Source organism: Papio anubis, chromosome 13 (genome assembly GCF_008728515.1).
Source record: "Papio anubis isolate 15944 chromosome 13, Panubis1.0, whole genome shotgun sequence".
Classification (NCBI taxonomy): domain Eukaryota; kingdom Metazoa; phylum Chordata; class Mammalia; order Primates; family Cercopithecidae; genus Papio; species Papio anubis.
Genome location: NC_044988.1, coordinates 24,349,028 through 24,368,899, shown reverse-complemented (window position 1 = coordinate 24,368,899; position 19,872 = coordinate 24,349,028). Strand labels below are relative to the sequence as shown.

Sequence of the window (19,872 nt, the reverse complement as noted above, 5' to 3'; positions counted from 1 at the left end):
TAATAAATTTTCAAGACTTTCTTCCATAAAAATAATGCATCTTGTCTCTAAAAGTTGAACAGTCTTCAGAATATATAGAAGGAATATAAAAGTAGAAAAATTGTATAACATAACTTGGAACAAACATTGAGTTTTAAAAAAAAGTTTGGTATATTTTTGCAATTCTTCTCTTGTGCCAGGGGCTAGCAGAGTTAGTGGTGAAGAGTGAATATTCTAAATTGTGTTCATAATTTTATTTTTCAAGTTGCAGCTTTAAAAACATATATAAAGCATCAAATTTTTCCTGTCTCTTTCCTCTACATCAAAAAACCACTCTTATTATCAAAGAAATAAGCTGAGTTTTTCACTTTTTTTCTTGAAAGTAAAAACAGGCAGGCAAAGTTTGATCATGTTAGAAGATTTGAAAATACTTTTTTGTTACTGAGGCAGCATCTGAGTTATTCATATTTTGAGCAGAAAATTGTGAATGTAACTATTGTAAATATAAACGTCACTTTTTGACAAAAAGATGATAGTCGCAAAGTTAATAAGCAAATACAGGGAAACTAATATTTTAATAAGGTTGACTTCTATTACTCTACAAAATCTTTTCTATAAACCTCATATATTTTATTGAAATTATTACTTTTTTGTATTTGATTAATAACTTATTTTTTTAAAACATAAAGTGAGTCTTGCTATGTTGCTCAGGCTGGTCTAGAACTCCTGGCCTCAAACAATCCTCCTGCGTCAGCCTCTCAAGTAGCTGAAATCTGATTAATAACTTCTTTATATGAATATCATTTTAAAAATGTTTGCCATGTAGTCAGATATCATATCTTTAGAAAATCTAAAAGCATATCTGATGATTACTAAATAAATATTTGAAAAATTTTATAGTAGCTATATAAACTAACTGCACCATCCTACATAGTAGCCGCAGGCCACATATAAGTGCTGAGCACATGAAACATGGAAAGTATGACTCAAGAACTGATTTTTAAATTTTACTTTAAAAAAATGTTAAGGCTGGACACAGTGGCTCATACCTGTAGTACCAACACTTTTGGAGGCCGAGGCGGGCAGATCCCTTGAGCCCAGGAGTTTGAGACCAGCCTGAGCAACAGGGAGAAACCCCATCTCTACAAAAAATACAAAAATTAGCTGGTGTGGTGGTGCATGCCTGTAGTCCCAGCTGCTCAGGAGGCCGAGGTGGGAGAATCACTTGACCTGGGAAAGCAAGACTGTGGTGAGCCGTGATCGCGCCACTGCACTCCAGCCTGGGTGACAGACTGAGACCCTTTCCCAAGAGAAGAAAAAAGTTAAATAAACTTGGAATAACGCCGGGCGCGGTGGCTCAAGCCTGTAATCCCAGCACTTTGGGAGGCCGAGACAGGCGGATCACAAGGTCAGGAGATCGAGACCATCCTGGCTAACATGGTGAAACCCTGTCTCTATTAAAAAATACAAAAAAAACTAGCCGGGCGAGGTGACGGGCGCCTGTAGTCCCAGCTACTAGGGAGGCTGAGGCAGGAGAATGGCGTAAACCCGGGAGGCGGAGCTTGCAGTGAGCTGAGATCCGGCCACTGCACTCCAGCCTGGGTGACAGAGCGAGACTCCGTCTCAAAAAAAAAAAAAAAAAAAAAAAAATGTAAATACAGATAAAGTATATCTGATGAAAATTTAGCCTTTGGATTGAGATTTGTTTTAAGTATAAGACACACAATTATGAAAAACAAAGAAAGAAAGGGAAACAGTTATTGGTTTTCAATATTGTTTATGAGTTGGATTAATAATATTTTGGATATGTGGGATTAAATAAAATATATTATTGAAATTCTTTAAAATTCACCTTTTTAATTTTTTTAAAAAGTGACTCCTAGAAAAATTTAAATTACATACATGGCTTATTATATTTTAAACTGGACAACATTGATCTACATTGTAGATAGAAATTAAAACTCACCAATCTTTGCAGTTTATAAAATCTGTCGCCAATTATCATTATATGTATTTTTGAGCATATCTATTAAAACTGACTAAAGATCAGGTTTTCATAATAGCCACAGCTAATCTAATCACACAGGGCAAAAATTTCTCCTTAACTTGTGGGACCATTTCAATTGCTAGTAAAGTGCTGGGAGCCCCATATTAGGTTAGTTTTTATTTTTAGTAAAAACCTGAGTTTATAATATCCAAGCATCTTTGCAGGGTCACAGTGTACAGTTGGAAAGGTTATTTATAACAGAGGACTGCCGACTAAAAGACCCAGTTTGTACTACGCTCATGAAACCTTGCCCCTGGCAAAAACCTGCATTTGTCTGGCATAAGGAGCTTCTTTCCTAATTGGCACAAAGACAGCATACAGGCTAGCTAACTCTGCATGTTTTCATCAACATGCAATATTATAAAAAACATTTTCAGATGATTGTTTTCTGCCCAAATCATCCAGGTGGAGTGTATTACTGAAAGTAAGATGCAGTGAAAATTCTGGGACCACCTTACATTTGCCAAAGGTTTTACTATTCCCCCAACTATCACATACATTTTATCAATGTTCTTGTAGTAATACAAGGAGATGTTAAGCAGATATTGTCCTCATTTTACAGCCAAGAAACTGGAATTGAAATGTCTCTTTGGATTGGTATAGAATTCAGAATAATCACATTTGCCCTTTGCAATAAAATTATAGCTCCTATAGCTTGTGAAGCAGTCTCATAGACATAAACATTGCAACTAAAATTGAATATAACATTTATAGGCTAAGAACAGACCCAACCATATGTCTCACTGAATTTTGGTTTCCAATAAAAACATGTAATCATATTTTATTATTTAATTTATGTGTTTTAATTAAAAGACCCAAAGAGTATATATAGTATCTCCCCAAAGTTAACATATTTTTATAATTACTTCTATATAACTTATCTACCTGAATCCATGAATAAAAGTTCTCCCTTGAAAATGTTCCTGCAAATAATAGCTACCTTTAAGAAACAACTTTGCATTACAGTCAATTAAAACCTATTTATTTTTAACATTGTTAAAAATAAACAATGTTTTCATGCTATATATTTTACTTAAAGATAAGGGAAACAACTTAGCTGGTGCTTTTATGAATCTAGAGGGCTCTAAAGAGAATATCTTTAGGATAATTCCTTAATATCCCTTTTGGAAGAGTATTAGTAGTTTCTTATTCAATGTAGATTTCTTAAGTAGCTGACATTTATTTTATTTCCTACCACCTGATCTTGGTACCTTAAAATCTGTTTTTTATTTGTTTTACATTTATTCATGTTCTAATGGCTCCTAGTGATTTTCAATTAGAATTTTCTTAAGGAATGAGTTTTAAGATCTTTCTCCCTATACAATAGTATTGTTGGTACCTATATATTTAAAAAGATATCTGTATTTTCTAAATAGTGATGACTCATTGATTATACTTTTAATAGTTACTAATTTTAAACCACTAAATTGGAAGCTTATCGTTACTTGAATGCAGTAAATGGCAAGTATATTTAATTATATCAAATATTATGCCTCTTTTGGTGTTTTTATAGATATATTTGTGCACTGAGATTCAGAACTGGTCTACCTCACATAGATTTTGAAGAATGTCTTACGTTTAAAACAAAAGTTGCCTCCCAAAATCTATACCCCTAAGCAAAGTTTCCTTTTGGGGTATCAAACCATACCACAGCTGCCAGGTTTTCAATATAATGGAAACACTAATATTTTATGTTTATTTCATTCTCATGTTTATCAAACCCTTGTGGTCACCAAAAGATTATTCAGGCATATACTTCATCCACATGGATTTGAAGGGGAATTTTAATAAAACATGACAAAACGGAAATTTATTTTAAATGTAAAAATGTGAATTCACACACAACTATCACACACACTACTCATTTGGTAAATCATTTAATGGACATTGTCATTTTGACATGTAGAACATTTCTCTTCCTCCATCACCTTTGAATTAATTGGATTGTAAGGGTGGGTAAAGGAAAAAGGGGTGGGATTTGGAATTCCCAATGGCTCCCATTGCTATTTATATCATTGAATCATTTTGAAGTCAGGTAGATGTTAACCTAATAAGGGAAGCCCCACTGGCTTTCTGTCTCCTCCAGACAATACAATGGCATAATTGTGTCTGTGCTTCTCTTTTCAATTGTTCCACTATAACACAGATGGAGAACTAACCACAGACTCTAATTAACTCAAATTAGACTAATGAGAGAGATGATAAGTACTACAACATGAAGATTAAGAAATTAATCCTAATTTGAAACCTCCAAGATGTTGGGCACAAAGGAAATAAATGTTAAAAGGACAAATTGGGCCACTGCTTCATAAATGTTGAAAGCAAGACTAACCAATCAATGGCTGTAGCCCATTTGAATTTCTGACTTTCTAGAAGGAAGAATTTCAGCACCTACAGAAGAGCAGACCAAGTTTCATAACGTTATTAAAGCGTTTTCTTATATTTAATTCTCTATTTATCATTAGCTTGGAGATGGGAGGAGTGGAGGTGGCAGGAATAGAAAAATAACTTATTGATTTAAAAATCTGTGCTCAGCAAGTTTTTTCCAAGTATAGAAAATTTAGAAAAAACTAAAGTATTACAATATATTTTGAAAGACATTATGTAAAAGTATAATGAGAACTTTTAATTTTATTGTTTGAGGAAACCCTTAATTATACACGTGCATTAAGGAGGTTTCTTATTTGAAATGTTCACACTTTCTATTTTCCTATGATTTACAACTCATTAAAATGTATTTCTTTTACAATGAGCACTCAGCTTTTATACTGTTGCTTCTAATGTTCACTCATTTCTCTGAATTTTCAATTATTTACTATGAAAATAAACTGATAGAGAAGAGATAATCTTATTTAGTGTTACAGAATTCTACAGCAGTCTGGTTTGAAATCCATTTTATATATAAGTTTACTTGTAAGTATATGTTTGTATTTTGAATTAATTATTGTGGTTCTACAAAGGATATAAGGCAGCAAAACTTAAATACAAATTAAGCATTATATAAAATATAGAGCAATATTATCAGAATTAAAAATAAAGGCCCCATAAGGGAAGAAAATGAAAATAAAAGCTGTTTGGATGATATCAGAGGACGTATAATTGAACATCAAACTTAACACAGACTTCTCTGGAAGCCAAAGTAAAAAAGGAGGTAAAGTAAGCTACATGACTCAGGATTTATAAAAGTGGAATATCATTAATTCCTCAGTGCTTTCAAGAAATATTTGAAGTCTTTAGAACAGGAACTCGTATGTGGGACACTAAGTAATCATTCCTTCAACACCTGCAGTTTATAGTAGATGCTTGGCACATTTGTAAGAAAAAATTGGATTGATATTCCAAATAATACTAAAAAGAGAATTTTGGTAAAGTGCATTTAGGCAGTTTTTCCATTCACCGTTTTTAGGCTCTTTCAGTTGATTTTCTAGTACCCTCGCTTTTCTCCCTCTTTCTCCACATTAGAAGTAGCTATAAGCTCTATTTCCTCTCTCTCTAACATACCAGGTGGGATGTTACATGACAGCTGGTTTCTGACAAAATTTAGCATATGACAGATTTGTTGTCAAGTAGGTACAAAAACATTCAAACAATCGGTTCTTTCAAGTAAGTGAAATTCCATCTCTCTGCCCTTCAAGCACTGACCAGTACTTTGCACAAAATATTCTCTGGAAGCCCAGGGACAATAGTCTTGAGGAAAAATGTGCTAGTCATCTAGCCGTAATTAGGTGAATCCTTTATTACGCCAATGGCCCACAGACGAGAACAGGAGTCCTAAGACTAGGACACAGCTTTTAAGGATGTTAGGATCCTGGCTCCTCAGGTTCTCAAAATGGAAAAATGTGTTTCAAAGAGCTCTTCTGTTCAAATGCAGATGGAGGTAGTGATATTACAGTCATTGTGATATGAAGGCATTGCACTTGGAATAACCTCCGTTATGAAATAATGATTGTGATCTTTGTTTTTTTGTTTTTGTTTTTATTTTTGAGACAGTCTTGCTCTTCACCCATGCTGGAGTACAATGGTGCCATCTCGGCTCATTGCAACCTCTGCCTCCCGGGTTCAAGTGATTCTCCTGCCTCAGCCTCCTGAGTAGCTGGGACTACAGGGGCGTGCCACCAGACCTGGCTAATTTTTGTTTTTGTTTTGGTAGAAACAGGATTTCACTATGTTGACCAGGCTGGTCTCGAACTCCTGACCTCGTGATCTACCCGTCTCAGCCTCCCAAAGTGCTGGGATTACAGCCGTGAGCCACAGTACCCTGCCATGATCTTTCAAATGCTCTAACCATTCCTGGAGGGTAGATCTCTAATTATAATACTTCAAATGCTAACAATTCACTTTAGCAAGTAGAGTACAGTTAACTTATTCACTCATCTATGGCATACTTTGTTTTCCTGCACTTCACTTCATTGTATGTCACAGATACTGCATTTTGTACAAACTGAAGGTTTGTGACAACTCTGCTTCAAGTAGGTCTATGGGCACCACTTTTCCAACAGCATGTGCCCACTTCATGTCTCCATGTCACATTTTAGTAATTCTTGCAATATTTCAAACTTTTGTATTATTTCATCGCTGTTATGAAGATCTGTGATCAGTGATCTTTGATGTTTCTACTGTAATTGTTTTGGAGTGCTATGAGCCATGCAAATGTAACAGGGTGAACTTAATTGATAAATGTTGTGTGTGTTCTGCTCCACCGAACAGCCATTCCCCCGTCTCTCTCCTTCTCCTCAAGCTTCCCTGTTCTCCGAGACATGACAATATTGAAATTAGGCCAACGTATAAACCTACAATGGGCTTTAAGTGTTCAAGTGAAACCAAATGTTGCACATCTCTCACTTTAAACGAGAAGTTAGAATGATTAAGCTTAGTGAGGAAGGCGTGTCAGAAGTCAAGATAGGCCAATGGCTAGGCCTCTTGGGCCAAACGGTTAGCCAAGCTGTGAATGCAAAGAAAATGTCCTTGAAGGAAATTGAAAGTGCTGCTCCAGTGAACACGCGAATGATAAGAAAGCAAACAGCCTTATTGCTGATAAGGAGAAAGTTTTAGTGTTTTGGAAAGAAGATCAAACTGACCAAAATGTTTCCTAAAACCAAAGCCCAATCCAGAGAAAAGTCCTAACTCTTTTTAATGAAAAGAGCTTTTTATTTTTCTTTTTTGTAATAAAGTGTTTTTAATTAAGGTATGTATAATTATTTGGTAGACATAATGTTATCCCACACTTAATAGACTACCGGAAAGTGTAAACATAACTTTTACGTGCACTAGGAAATAAAAAAATTTGCGTGACTCACTTTATTGTGGTGGTCTGGAACCAAACCCACAATATCTCCAGGCTATGCCTGTGTCATACAATCTATGATGAAATATTTAAAGTGAATTGCAGGTAACATGACAGGAGTTGTTGTAATCTACCCATAAGAAAACATTAAGTTTTACTGAGATGTCTACATCAAATCTTTCCCTCAAATGTCTACTAATAAACGCATCATTCTTCTTTAATTACACAACATATTTAATGTATAATAATAAATGCAAACATTCTTTTTAGTACTTTATTATGCATCGTATATTGTGTTTCAAATTATTTCCCATACATCATTTAATTTAGTGACTAAAACACTGTAAATTGGAATACAATGGTGACCAGTACCTTTATCATACGAAAGAAGACACAAGGACTCACTCTGGTAAAATCTTTTTTACCAGAGCCACACAGCAAATCGTGACAGACCTGGCATGGTCTATTGAGACAGACCACGGTTTTCCAATGAGTCATCTTTCTTAGTGATCTTTTGTGAAGTTTTTTCAACTGTTTTTCCAGGAAAGTCTACAAGAGGAACGCATTGATATTCTTTTACATGTTTCACTTCCTTTCATTATCCAATAAAATGACTTTAAAACATACTTTTGGCTGGGTAGAAGTTCTTTAATGCTTCCTGAAAAAAAAAAATTTCTTCAGGATGAAATTTAACTATAAATCGAGCACCATTTTTATTTAGCAAAATTTGAAGCCTGTGCTTCACAAAACTCAAAACCTTCACCATATAATAAGCCTCACTTAAAATATAAGTGGGAAATCTTGTCCATTTTTGCTATCTGGGAGATAACTAGGTTGAAATTGTCTTAGTTTATAATGTATTTCTTCTCTACCTTCAATGCTTTCTTTAAAACAGAATTAGCTCCTCCGAGGAAAATACTCTTGATTCACAAAAACACGCTACATACAAGTCATATGGAATGAGTTTTTGTCTTATTTGTGCCAGTTATTTGCTAATTGACTGCTTCATTCTCATAACTGCATTAAACCTAGATTGAATCTGAAAAGAGGCAGTCATATGAATTAGAATGTTTTAGGGTTCATGGGAGTACTAAATAGGGGCAAAATATGTTAGGGTCTTGTATTTGTTTTCCTGGAAAGGTCTTATTTCTTCAGATTCCAACTCAGCAAAACCTCCTCTGAGCATCTATCTCCTAAATGTACCCTCTTACCCACCTTACTGGGTACACTCTTCTCTGTTTTTTGCTTATATCTGTAATAGCATTTTGTGCAGTGTTTACCTGATTCTTTGCTTCTCTTGTAAGACTAGTAGTCCATGGAGAATAAGAACACGTTAGTATGTAGCTCCACTCCAAGTACAGTGCTAGATACAGAGCAGATTCTCAAAGAAGTTTGTTAAACGAATGAATGGATAACAAATAAATGAAATCCAGTGGAACACAGGAAATATTTACCCATCTATCTTGCAGGATTGTCGTGAAGCTCAAAACTGATAATGTGTGATAAGTGAAATGAAACCTTGTAAACCTAAGTGCCATGGACAGTTTCCCTTAACTTGCATAACTTAAGTAAAAGGCTGGAGATTTGAAATAAACTAAACTAAAACCCAACCATACTCAGTTTGTAAATGCTGACCTTGTGCAGACTAAATCTAACAGCCCTTGAGTGAAGTCACCTACCCCAGCAATTCATCCTCCTTGGCATGGCCCTTGCTAAGGTTAATAGGGACTGTGGATATCTCAGACTGCCAAAACATAAGGAGATATGACAGGAAACCAAACGGGAAACTGCTGGCTGCCTTGGGCTCACTGAGATCTGTGTCTAACAAGGCAGACTTGTCGCTGGGCTCTTTGGAGGTGAAATGAAGCGATGGACTAATGCTGGGCACAGGAGGCGCCAGGTCCTGACAGGCTAAGGTGTGACCTGCTGAATCCTAACCATCCCAGACATCTTTGGAAGAACAGTGAGCTGGGCGATGGCCAGGGGCAGGCAAGGTTGCAGGGGAAGGAGGTGTATGCGGAGCCCACAGAGAGTAGAGAAAGAAAGGGCAAGTGAGATTACTGGTCATCTGGTGTCTTAGATCACACGCAAAACAAACGTCAAGCACAACAGCAAACACAACCTTTGAGCATTACTGTCTCCAAAGAGTATTTACCAAGTGCTGTCTGGCTTGATCTCCCAGACTTGGTTAAATATGCATTCTGTTAATGTTGTGTTTCTGACTTTCTTTCCTTTCCTTTTTTGTTATTGTTATTATTTCTATTTTTAAAAACGTAAGACTTTACTTGCTTTGATACTGAGGAAAGGAAGGTATAAGAGTGAGAAGAGAGAGGAAAATTCCACAAAGCATTTTTAAAAAAACTTTTCCAATAGAAATATAAAATGTAATTAGGTATGTATAATCATATTCTTAAATATAATGTATTATTAAGCGTATTATATTAAATATTATATATAGAAGATTCTTTGTATTATCAAGTATAACATATACATAAAATTCTACAAGTTATTCTTCATTTTAAAATACTAATACTAATACTGACAATTCATTTAACTCATCATTTTTATAAGCTACCTTTCTTGGAAAAACAATATCAGAAATAACATTAAAATACATTTTACTTGATGACTGAAGGTAGACAAATGCATCAAAACATTTAAATATATTGTTGTATTTTATTATATAAAGAAAAATTGAAAAATGAGAACATATAAATGAGGTGAACATTTTTATATACCTCTATTGTGGCAATTTCGTCACTTTTTTTTACAGTTCTTTGTTTATGTGAACTCTGTTCCAAATGAATCCAAGATCTAGGGAAATATGAACGATATCTTGCTCATCCTCGAATTTTCAGCATCTAGCAAAATTTGGGGGGAATAATAGGTTCTTAATTAAGGATATACAATAAATTTTAACATCATAGCAAAACTAAATGGAAAGTATAGAGAATTTCCATATACCCTCTTTCTCCACAGAGGCACAACTGCCAACTATTTGACCTCCCACACCAGAAGGGTGCATTGGTTACAACTGATGAACCTGCACTGTCAAATCACTATCACCCGAAGTCCATAGTTCACACTAGAGTTCACTCTTGGTGTTGCGCATTCTGTGGGTTTGGGCAAATATATGATGACACGGCTCCATTATTGCACTGTCATACAGAACAGTTTCACTGCCCTAAAAATCCTCTGTGCTGTGACGATTCTTCTCTCCTCCTGCAAACCCTGGCAACCACTCATCATTTTACTGCAAAATTTAGCCTTTTCCAGATTTCCCTATAGTTGGAGTTATACAGAATGTAGCATTTTCAGACTGACTTTTTCACTTAATGATAGGCATTTAAGCTTTCTCTATGCCTTTTTATGGCTTGATAACTCATTTCTTTTCAGCACTGAGTAATAGTCCATTGTCCGAATGTACCATGTGTACTTATTTACTTACCAAAGAACAACATGGTTGCTTCCAGGTGTTGGCAATTGTGAGTAAATCTGCTGTAAACATCCATATGCAGATTTCTGTGTGGACTAGTTTTCAATTCATTTGGGTAAATACCAAGGAGTGTGATTTCTGGATCATATGGTAAAAGTATGTTTTATAAGAAATTGCTAAACTATCTTCCCAAGTGTCGGTACCATGTTGCATTCCCACTAGCAATAAACAAGAGCCCTTCCTCTTCCACACCTTTGCCAGCATTTGGTATTATCAGTGTTTTGAATTTTGGACATTCGAATAGGTATGTCGTGGTATCGCATTGTTGTTTTAATTCTCAATTTCCTACTAACATAGAATATTGAACTTTTTATCCTATGTTTATTACCATCTGTCAATTTTATTTGGTGACTTGTCTGTTCAGGTCTTCTGTCCATATTTTAATAAATTTGTCCGTTATCTTATTGTTGAGTTTTAAAAGTATTTTGGTATATTTTGGATAATCATCCTTCATCAGATGTATCTTTTGCAAATATTTTCTTCAGTCTGTGGCTTGCCATCTCATTTTTAAAAACATTTTCTTTGGCAGACCAGAAGTTTTTAATTTTAATAAAGTTCAGCTTATTATTTATTTATTTTATGGGCCATGCCTTTAAGGGTGTATGTAAAAAGTCAGTGTTATACCCAAGATCATCAAGGTTTTCTCCTATGTTACCTTCTAGGAGTTTTATAGTTTTGTCTTCTTACATTTAGATCTACGGTCCATAATGAGCTATTTTTTGTGAAGGCTGTAAGGCATATACCTAGACTTATTTTTTGTCATGTGGACTTCCAGTTGTCCCAGCACCATTTGTTGAAAAGACTATCTTTGCTCCCTTATATCTTTGCTCCCTTGTAAAGGCCTTTGTTCCCTTGTCTAAGATTAGTTGACTCTATGTATGTGGGTCTATTTCTGGGCTCTCTATTGTGTTTCATTAATGTATTTGTCTATCGTTTTGCCAATGCCATACTGTCTTGATTACTGAAGCTTTACAGTAAGTCTTGAATTCTGGTAGTGCAGGTTCTCCTACTTTGTTTCTCTTCTTCAACATAAAGTTGGCTATTCTGGGTCTTTTGCCACTCCATATAAACGTTCGAAATAGTTTATCAAAATCCACAAAATAACTTGTTGGAATTTTTGTTTGTAATTTTATTCACTGTATAAATCAATTTGGGAGAATTTATATCTTGATAATATTGAGTCTTTGTAGCTATAAAACTGAAATATCTCTCCGTTTGTTCCGTTCTTTTTGTTATCTTTCATAAGTGTTCTGCAGTTTTCCTCATATAGATCTTGTATATATTTTGTTTACATTTAATGGAAAGTATTCCATTTTTCTGGAGTGCTAATGTAAATGCTAACATGTTTCTAGTCTGAAATTCCACTTGCTTATCGCTGGTATATAAGAATGCAATTGATTTTTGTATGTTAACCTCATATCCTGCAACATTGCTATAATCACTAATTAGTTCTAAAAATTTTTTTGATTATTATAATGTCTTTTTCTGGTTTTGATACTGAGATAATGCTGGCCTCATAAAATGAGGCATGGAGTATTCTCTCTGCTTCTATCTTCTGGAAGAGATGTAGAAAATTGATACAATTTCTGCCTTAAATGTTTGACAGAATTCACTAGGGAACCAACCTAGGGTGTTGTGTGTTTTGGAAGGTTATTAACTATTGATTCAATTTCTTTTTACATATAGGCCTATTCATATTGTCTATTTATTCTTGTGTACATTTTGGCACATTGTGTCTTCTAAGAAATTGGTAGAATTTTGGGGTATAGAGTTGTTCATAATATTCCTTTGTTTTCTTTAATGTTCATAGGTTCTACATTGATGTGCCATCTGTAATTTTAATTTTATATATTTACTTATTTATTTGTTGGTTTTTTTTTTTTTTAAGACAGTATCTCACTCTATTACCCAGGCTGGAGTGCAGTAGCACAATCATGTCTCACTGCAGCCTCGACCTCCTGGGCTCAATCCTCCTGCCTCAGCCTCCTCAGCAGCTGGGACCACAGGCATAGATCACCAATCCTGACTATTTAAAAATATATATTTGTAGAGATGTGGTCTTACTATGCTGCCCAGGCTAGTTTTGAACTCTTGGATTCAAGTGATCCTCCCACCTCAGCCTCCCAACGCTCTGGGATTACAGGTATGAGCCACTGCACCCAGTCCCATCTTTAATTTTTCATGTAAGTAATGTCTGCCTTATTTTTTTTTAAAGCTAGCCTGGCTAGAGGCTTATCAAGTTTATTTATCTTTTCAAAGAATTAATTTTTGGTTTTGTTGATTTTCTCCATTGATTTCCTGTTTTCAATTTCATTAATTTTTTTCTCTAATTTTTTTTTTTTCTTCTGCTACTTTGGGTTTAATTTGTTTTTTTTTTTTATAGTTTTCTAAGGTGAAACTTTAGATGACTAATTTTAGATCTTTCTTCTTTTCTAATATATGCATTCAATCTATATATCTTTCTCTAAGCGCTGCTTTAATGTTTTTCACACATTTTGATACATTGAATTTTCTTTTTGTTTTAGTTGAAATATTGTTAAATTACTATTGGGATTTATTTTTGGACACGTGTTATTTTGAAAGGTATGGCTTAATCTTTAAGTATTTTGGAACTTTCTAGCTATTGTGTGGACATGTTTGTAGTTCATTTAGGTAAATACCAAGGAGTGTGATTTTTATTAAACTTGTTCGGGTATGTTTTATGGTCAAAAATGTGGCCTATGTTGGTGAATGTTCCATGTTAGCTTAAGAAGAATATGTATTCTGCTATTGTTAGATGTAGCCTTTAGATGTCAATTTTATTCAGTTGATTGACAGTGCTGTTGAATTCAATTATATCCTTACTGATTTTCTGCCTGCTAAATCTATCTGACATATAGCTCTGACAGACGGGTGTTAAAGTCTCCAAATATACTAGTTGATTCATCTATTTCTCAATAAAGTTCTATTAGTTTTTGCCTCATATATTTTGACACTTGGTTGTTAGGTACATACACATGAACAATTGCTATGTGCTCTTGGAGTATTGATTCCTTTACTATTATATAATGCCTCTCTTTACCCCTGATAACTTTTCTTGCTCTAAAATGTGATCTGTCTAAAAATAATGTAGCTACTCCCACTTTCTTTTGATTAGTGTTAGCATGATATACTTTTCTCCATTATTATTTACTTTTAATTTGTATTCGTCTTTAACTTAGTTTTTTGTAGATAATATATATTGAAGTCTTGTTTTTTTGATTCATCCACACAATCTCTGTTTTATAACTGCTATATTTAGATCACTGATGTTTAAAGTGATAAAGTTGAATTAATATCTACTATATTTTTTACTGTATTTTGTTATCCTTGTTCTCTGTTGCTATTTTGGTCTTCCACGCCTTTTCCACATTTTGTGGTTTTAGTTCAACCTTTTATATGATTTTCTCTCCTTTCTTATCATATTAATTATACTTCTTTTTTTTAACCCTTTTTAGTGGTTGCCATAGAGTTTGCAATATACGTTTACAACAAATCTATTTTCAAATAACACCGTACTGCTTCATGGATAGTGCAAATATTTTATAAAAATGAAATGTTCCTAATTCCTTACTCCTGTACCTTCTATAATTGTCATTCATTTCATTTATACATAAGAACATATATACACACACATACACATTTATATGCATATATAATCAAATATATTGCTGTCATTATTATTTTCAGTAAACTGTTAACTATTTGATCAATTAATACTAGAAAACGTTTTTTACTTTCAATTATTCTCTGATGTTTTTCATTTTTTGTGAATACCTGAGTTTTTGACCTATATTGCTTTCCTTCTCTCTGAAGAACATCTCTTAAATTTCTTATAAGACAGGTCTACGGGCAACAAGTTTCCTCCATTTTCTTTTTTTTATAAGTTTTTATTTCTCCTTCCTTTTTTTTCTTTTGACAGAGTTTCATTCTTGTAGCCCAGGCTGGAGTGCAATGGCGTGATCTTGTCTCACTGCAGCCTCTGCCTCCCGGTTTCAAGCGATTCTCCTGCCTCAGCCTCCTGCGTAACTGGGATTAAAAACGCCCGCCACCATGCCTGGCTAATTTGTTTTGCAGTTTTAGTAGAGACTAGGTTTCACCATGTTGGCCAGGCTGGTCTTGAACTCCTGACTTCAGGTCATCTGCCCACCTCAGCCTCCCAAAGTGCTGGGATTACAGGCATGAGCCACCATGCCTGGCCTCTCCTTCACTTTTGAAGGATTATTTCACAGATTATATAATTCTAAGTTGGTGGATTTATTTTCTCTCAACACTTTGAATAATTTACTCCACTTTCTTCTTGCTTGCATGGTTCATTCAATCATGATTTGTTGAGGTCTGTGTGTGGCAGGTAATCTAATAGAAGACCTGCCCTACACCCAGAGAGAAGGAATCCTTGCCTTAGTAAGTCAAGGGGCAAGTTGTCCTTGGGACCAAGGAAAATGTTTTTCCCTCCTAGACCATGATCTGGGTAGCAGAAGCCTGAATTCCCTGTCCAGATAGCTCTGAGCCCCTTTCCAGTGCTTAAATAGTCGACTTAGTCAAATGTAATTCTCTTTATTCCTCTATAGGTAAGGTGTTCTTTCCATCTGGCTTCTTTCAAGATTTTTCCCTTGCCTTTCATTTTGTTGTTTGAATATGGTATACCTAGGTGTAGGGTTTTTGGAATTTATTCTGCTTATTATTCCCTCGGTTTCCTAGATCTTTGGTTTGGTTTGGTGTCTGAGATTAATTTGGGGAAATTCTGTCATTATTGTTTCAAATATTCCTTCTCCTTTTTTTCTTTCAGTTTTTTTTCCCATTATCTGTATGTTATACCCTCTGAATTGTCCCACAGTTCTCCGATATTGTGTTCTGTATTTTTCAATCTTTCTTCTGTTTGCTTTTCAATTTGGAAGTTTCTATTGTTATATCCAGAAGCTCAGTGATTCTTTCTTCAGCTGTGTCCAATCTACTAATAAACCCGTCAAAGGAATTCATTTCTGTTTCATTGTTTCTGATCTAAGGCGTATCTTTTTGATGCTTTCTTAGAATTTGCATCTTTCTGCTTACATGATCTATCTGTTTTTGAAGGTTGTTCATTGTTTCTATTAAGTCTCTGCCATATTTTGAATGTTCCCTCCAAAACTCATGTTGAAACATAATCCCCAATGTGGCAGTATTGAAAGGCAGGGCCTTTAAGAGGTGACTGGATCATGAGTGCATTTATCCATGAATGGATTAATGGCTTATCCTGGGAGGGTAACCGGTGGCTTTATAAGAACAGGAAGAGAGACCTGTGCTAGCATGTTGGCATGCTTAGCCCCTCACCACATGATGTTCTGAACTACCTCAGGATGCCGCAGCGTCCCCACTAAAAAAGAATGCTCTCACCAGATGTAACCCTTGAGCAAACTGTTACCTATTCAATAATTTCAGAATAGGAAAGCTTTTTTTTTTCCTATAAGAAGGTAATTCCTTTTCTTTATAAATCACCCAATTTTAGATATTCTGTTATAAGCAAAAGAATGTATACAAATTACATTCTGAAACTTATTGTAAGTCAAATTAAATCACTTTTGTTAAAGGTCTAAAGGATCTAGCAAATTGTGTGTTTCAAAAGGAAAAATATATATTCTTCTTACTGCTTTATGTATTCTAAATATATGTTCTAAATCCCACATAAAGATAAAAATTTGGCTGGGCGCAGTGGTTCACACCTGTAATCCCAGCACTTTTGGAGGCCGAGGTGGGTGGATCACCTGAGGTTAGGAGTTTGAGACCAGCCTGACCAATATGGTGAAACCCGTCTCTACTAAAATTACAAAAATTAGTCGGGAGTGGTGGCAGGCGCCTGTAGTCCCAGCTACTTAGGAGGCTGAGGCAGGAGAATTGCTTGAACATGGGAGGCAGAGGTTGCAGTGAGCCGAGATGGCACCACTGCACTCCAGCCTGGATGACAAAGCAAGATTTCAACTCAAAAATAAAATAAAATAATAATAAAAAAAGACAAACATTTATTATGGGCTTTAGAGAAAGTGCCTTATAATCTTCAACTTATTAGAGTTTATTCATATAATACGTGTCTTCTCTTATTTTCTAATTTTCATAGAGCTGAAAATACAATGTAGTCAATTAAATATTCATTGCCAGTGATAAACCCATTGGAAAATCTACCTGCTCAGACTTCTGGTTTCTGATTCAGCATGCAAGGAGCTTACCATGCTCATGTTTGCCTGTCTGAGTGTGTGTATGGTGATATTCTATTGTTACATTCATTTGTTTACATTCTGTTAGTGAAGTTGAGCATCTTATTAATGTTGTTGGCCATCCATAATTCCTCTTCTGTGAAATGCAGCACCTCTTCTTCTTTTCAGTCCAGGATCAGAGCTACTTTTCTTTTCAAGGTCTGAGATCAATATAGCAATAGCATGTTGTTACCACTTTATTGTAACAACAAGTAACAAGCTGGACAAACTTAAAAATCAACTCTTCCAAATCCATCAGAGAGGTGAGGCCATAGGAAAAACTGCTACTCCAAAATTTTAGAGACAGACAGGCAGATAAAGAGAATTACAACTTACTGTACCAGAAACCTCCATGGGAATCAATTCCAGGCTAGGAAAATCTAAGTTGTAATTAACAAATTGTTGGAGTCTCAATGTGAACAAGTCTGAGAGCTAAAACATGCAGGGGTACTAAGTCATAGGGGGAGGCCCACACTCCATTGATTGTATGATTATATAAGCAATGCATAATCTTTGTAAAACTTCAAAGAATACACCAAATTATAGGGAAGGATGAAAAAAGTCCTTTGAAATCCTGCTACTCTTATATATACTGATTTGTAGTATTTTGGTTAAATTCATTGATGTATTTTTATGTAATATCACACTTACGTATAAAACAGCATAAATGGAAAAATATCTTACATACTGGGACACATATTTAATAAATACTGTTGTTTTTGTGAACTGACGTATCTTCTCCCTGTACTCAATCCTACCCTCCCTACCTCGTCCCCCACTCATCAATTATGCAACAAAAGTTAACTACCTGGTGTATGTCTTTCTATAACTTTCTCCATTATCTTAGATTCACATACACATACATACAAATATGCATGGTACCTATGAAACACATTTTGCCACTTTCTTTTACATAAATGGAATATTGTATCTGTTTCTCCATACTTGCTTTTTTCCTTTGGTGTTTATCAAGAACATATTTCCAGGGAAATATATATAGATCTGGGTCATTCTTTCAAATGGCTAGGTGATAATGTATGAAATTATCACAATATATTAAATTATGCCTCATTGTGTAGACATTTACTTTGTTTCCAAAATTGTCAAATATCTCTTTGTCACTATATCCTTATGCATTGAAACTTTTATTTTTATGGTATAGAATACTAAGAGTAGGGTTACTAAATAAGAGGCTATGTGGATTATTAATTTTAACACATAGCACCAGAATGCTTTTCTAAAAGGCTATATCTGTTTATACTTCCATCAGTGATAGATGAGAGTTTCCTTCCTCTCTTGCTACCATGCTCATGTTTGCCTGTCTGAGTGTGTGTGTGTGGTGATATTCTATTGTTACATTCGTTTACATTCTGTTAGTGAAGTTGAGCATCTTACTAATGTTGTTAGCCGTCCATAATTCCTCTTCTGTGAAATGCACCACCTCCTCTTCTTTTCAGTCCGGGATCAAAACTACTTTTCTTTTCAAGGTTGAGATCAACGTAGCAATAGCATGGAAAATTAAAGTGCTCTCTGTGAGGCAGCATTTTGGGGAAAATACAAGCACTATACGTAAAATAGTGGTTTACTCACAAAACTCTAGACCATTCTCTGAATTGATTTGAAGTTGGTTAACAAAAGTAAAATAACCATTTTCCTGGAGTAAAAACTAAGGAGTTAATCACCTTAAGCCCCTGACAAACACTAATCAAATTTCTGTGTCTGTATACTTGCCTATTCTGAACATTTCATACATAAAGGAAGTCATACAAAACGTTACTTTTTGTGTCTGCTTTCTTTCACATGATAATTTCAAGTTTCGTCCATTTTGTAGCATGTATAAATTCTTCTTCTTTTTTTTTTGTTGCTCAATTATATTTCATTGTACGGCTATACCACATTTGTTTATTTATCAGTTGGTAGGCTTTCGGGTCAATCTAATCTTGGTTCAAATCCAAGTTTTAACATTGATTTCCTTTTTGAAGATGGGTATGTTAAAAGAAAAAAGTTTAAATTCAATTCTATCAGCCTCAATACACTGAATTATGCATATATACATATATATGAGATTGAATATTATATATCCAATACACTGGAATACACACACACACACACACACACACACACACTAGACCTCACAGGGTTTGTGAAGATTAAGTAAAACAATATATGTAAAATACAGTATCTGGCCAATGTAATAAGTACTCATATCAGTCAGGAAATCAGAAACCACACTAATTATAATAACAGAAAGAATTTAGTATGGGGAATAGCTAAAGAAGTAAAAAAGGAACATGAAGGGAACAGATAAATTAACTGCAGGAAGTAGATTTGCCAGTAGGGCTGAGGGAAACAGGAAGGTGTTGGGGTGGGTTATCAGAGCCCAGACGTTGGGAGGGGTTCCCACAGAGCGAGATCCAGACAGTTCAGGGAAAGATTCTGCTTGTCTTACTCTGTTGTCTTTTAAGATGTTGTTTTTGCTGCTGCTAGGAAAAGGATCTGAGTAGGGAAATGTTGAAGGAACAGTAAGCAAATAGGATGGAGTCTGCCTTCCTCCTTTCTGCCTTCCGTTCTCCCGCCAGTGCCTTCTACTAACAGAACCTAGAAAGACATAATCTGGCAAGGGAGAAAAGTAGATCGCAGAGTCTCCGCTGAGCATAGAATGAAGAGTTTGGTACTGAGAAAAACCAGTCTAATAAACTGGCATAGTTCACTCCTTTGACCATTTCTACATCTATATACCTTTCTATTAATTTTTGAATTTCCATAAAGCAAAAGCTATGCTATTGTCTAGAAAGATGAAGCAACGATCCATCCTTTGCTC

General features: G+C 35.0%; 1 protein-coding gene across 4 annotated transcripts in view; it reads right to left on the bottom strand.

Annotated features, from left to right (window-relative positions):
* The window catches only part of ALDH1A1 (aldehyde dehydrogenase 1 family member A1), a 184,364-nt gene that overhangs the window by 95,906 nt on the left and 68,586 nt on the right, over positions 1-19,872 (bottom strand). The window contains exon 1 of one of the 4 annotated variants that reach the window (XM_009188942.3): positions 10,049-10,067. The exons of the other annotated variants lie outside the window; for them this stretch is intronic. The gene's annotated coding sequence lies outside the window, so the exon portion shown is untranslated. Of the gene's footprint in view, positions 1-10,048; positions 10,068-19,872 lie in introns of those variants that run through there. 4 annotated transcript variants of the gene reach the window in all.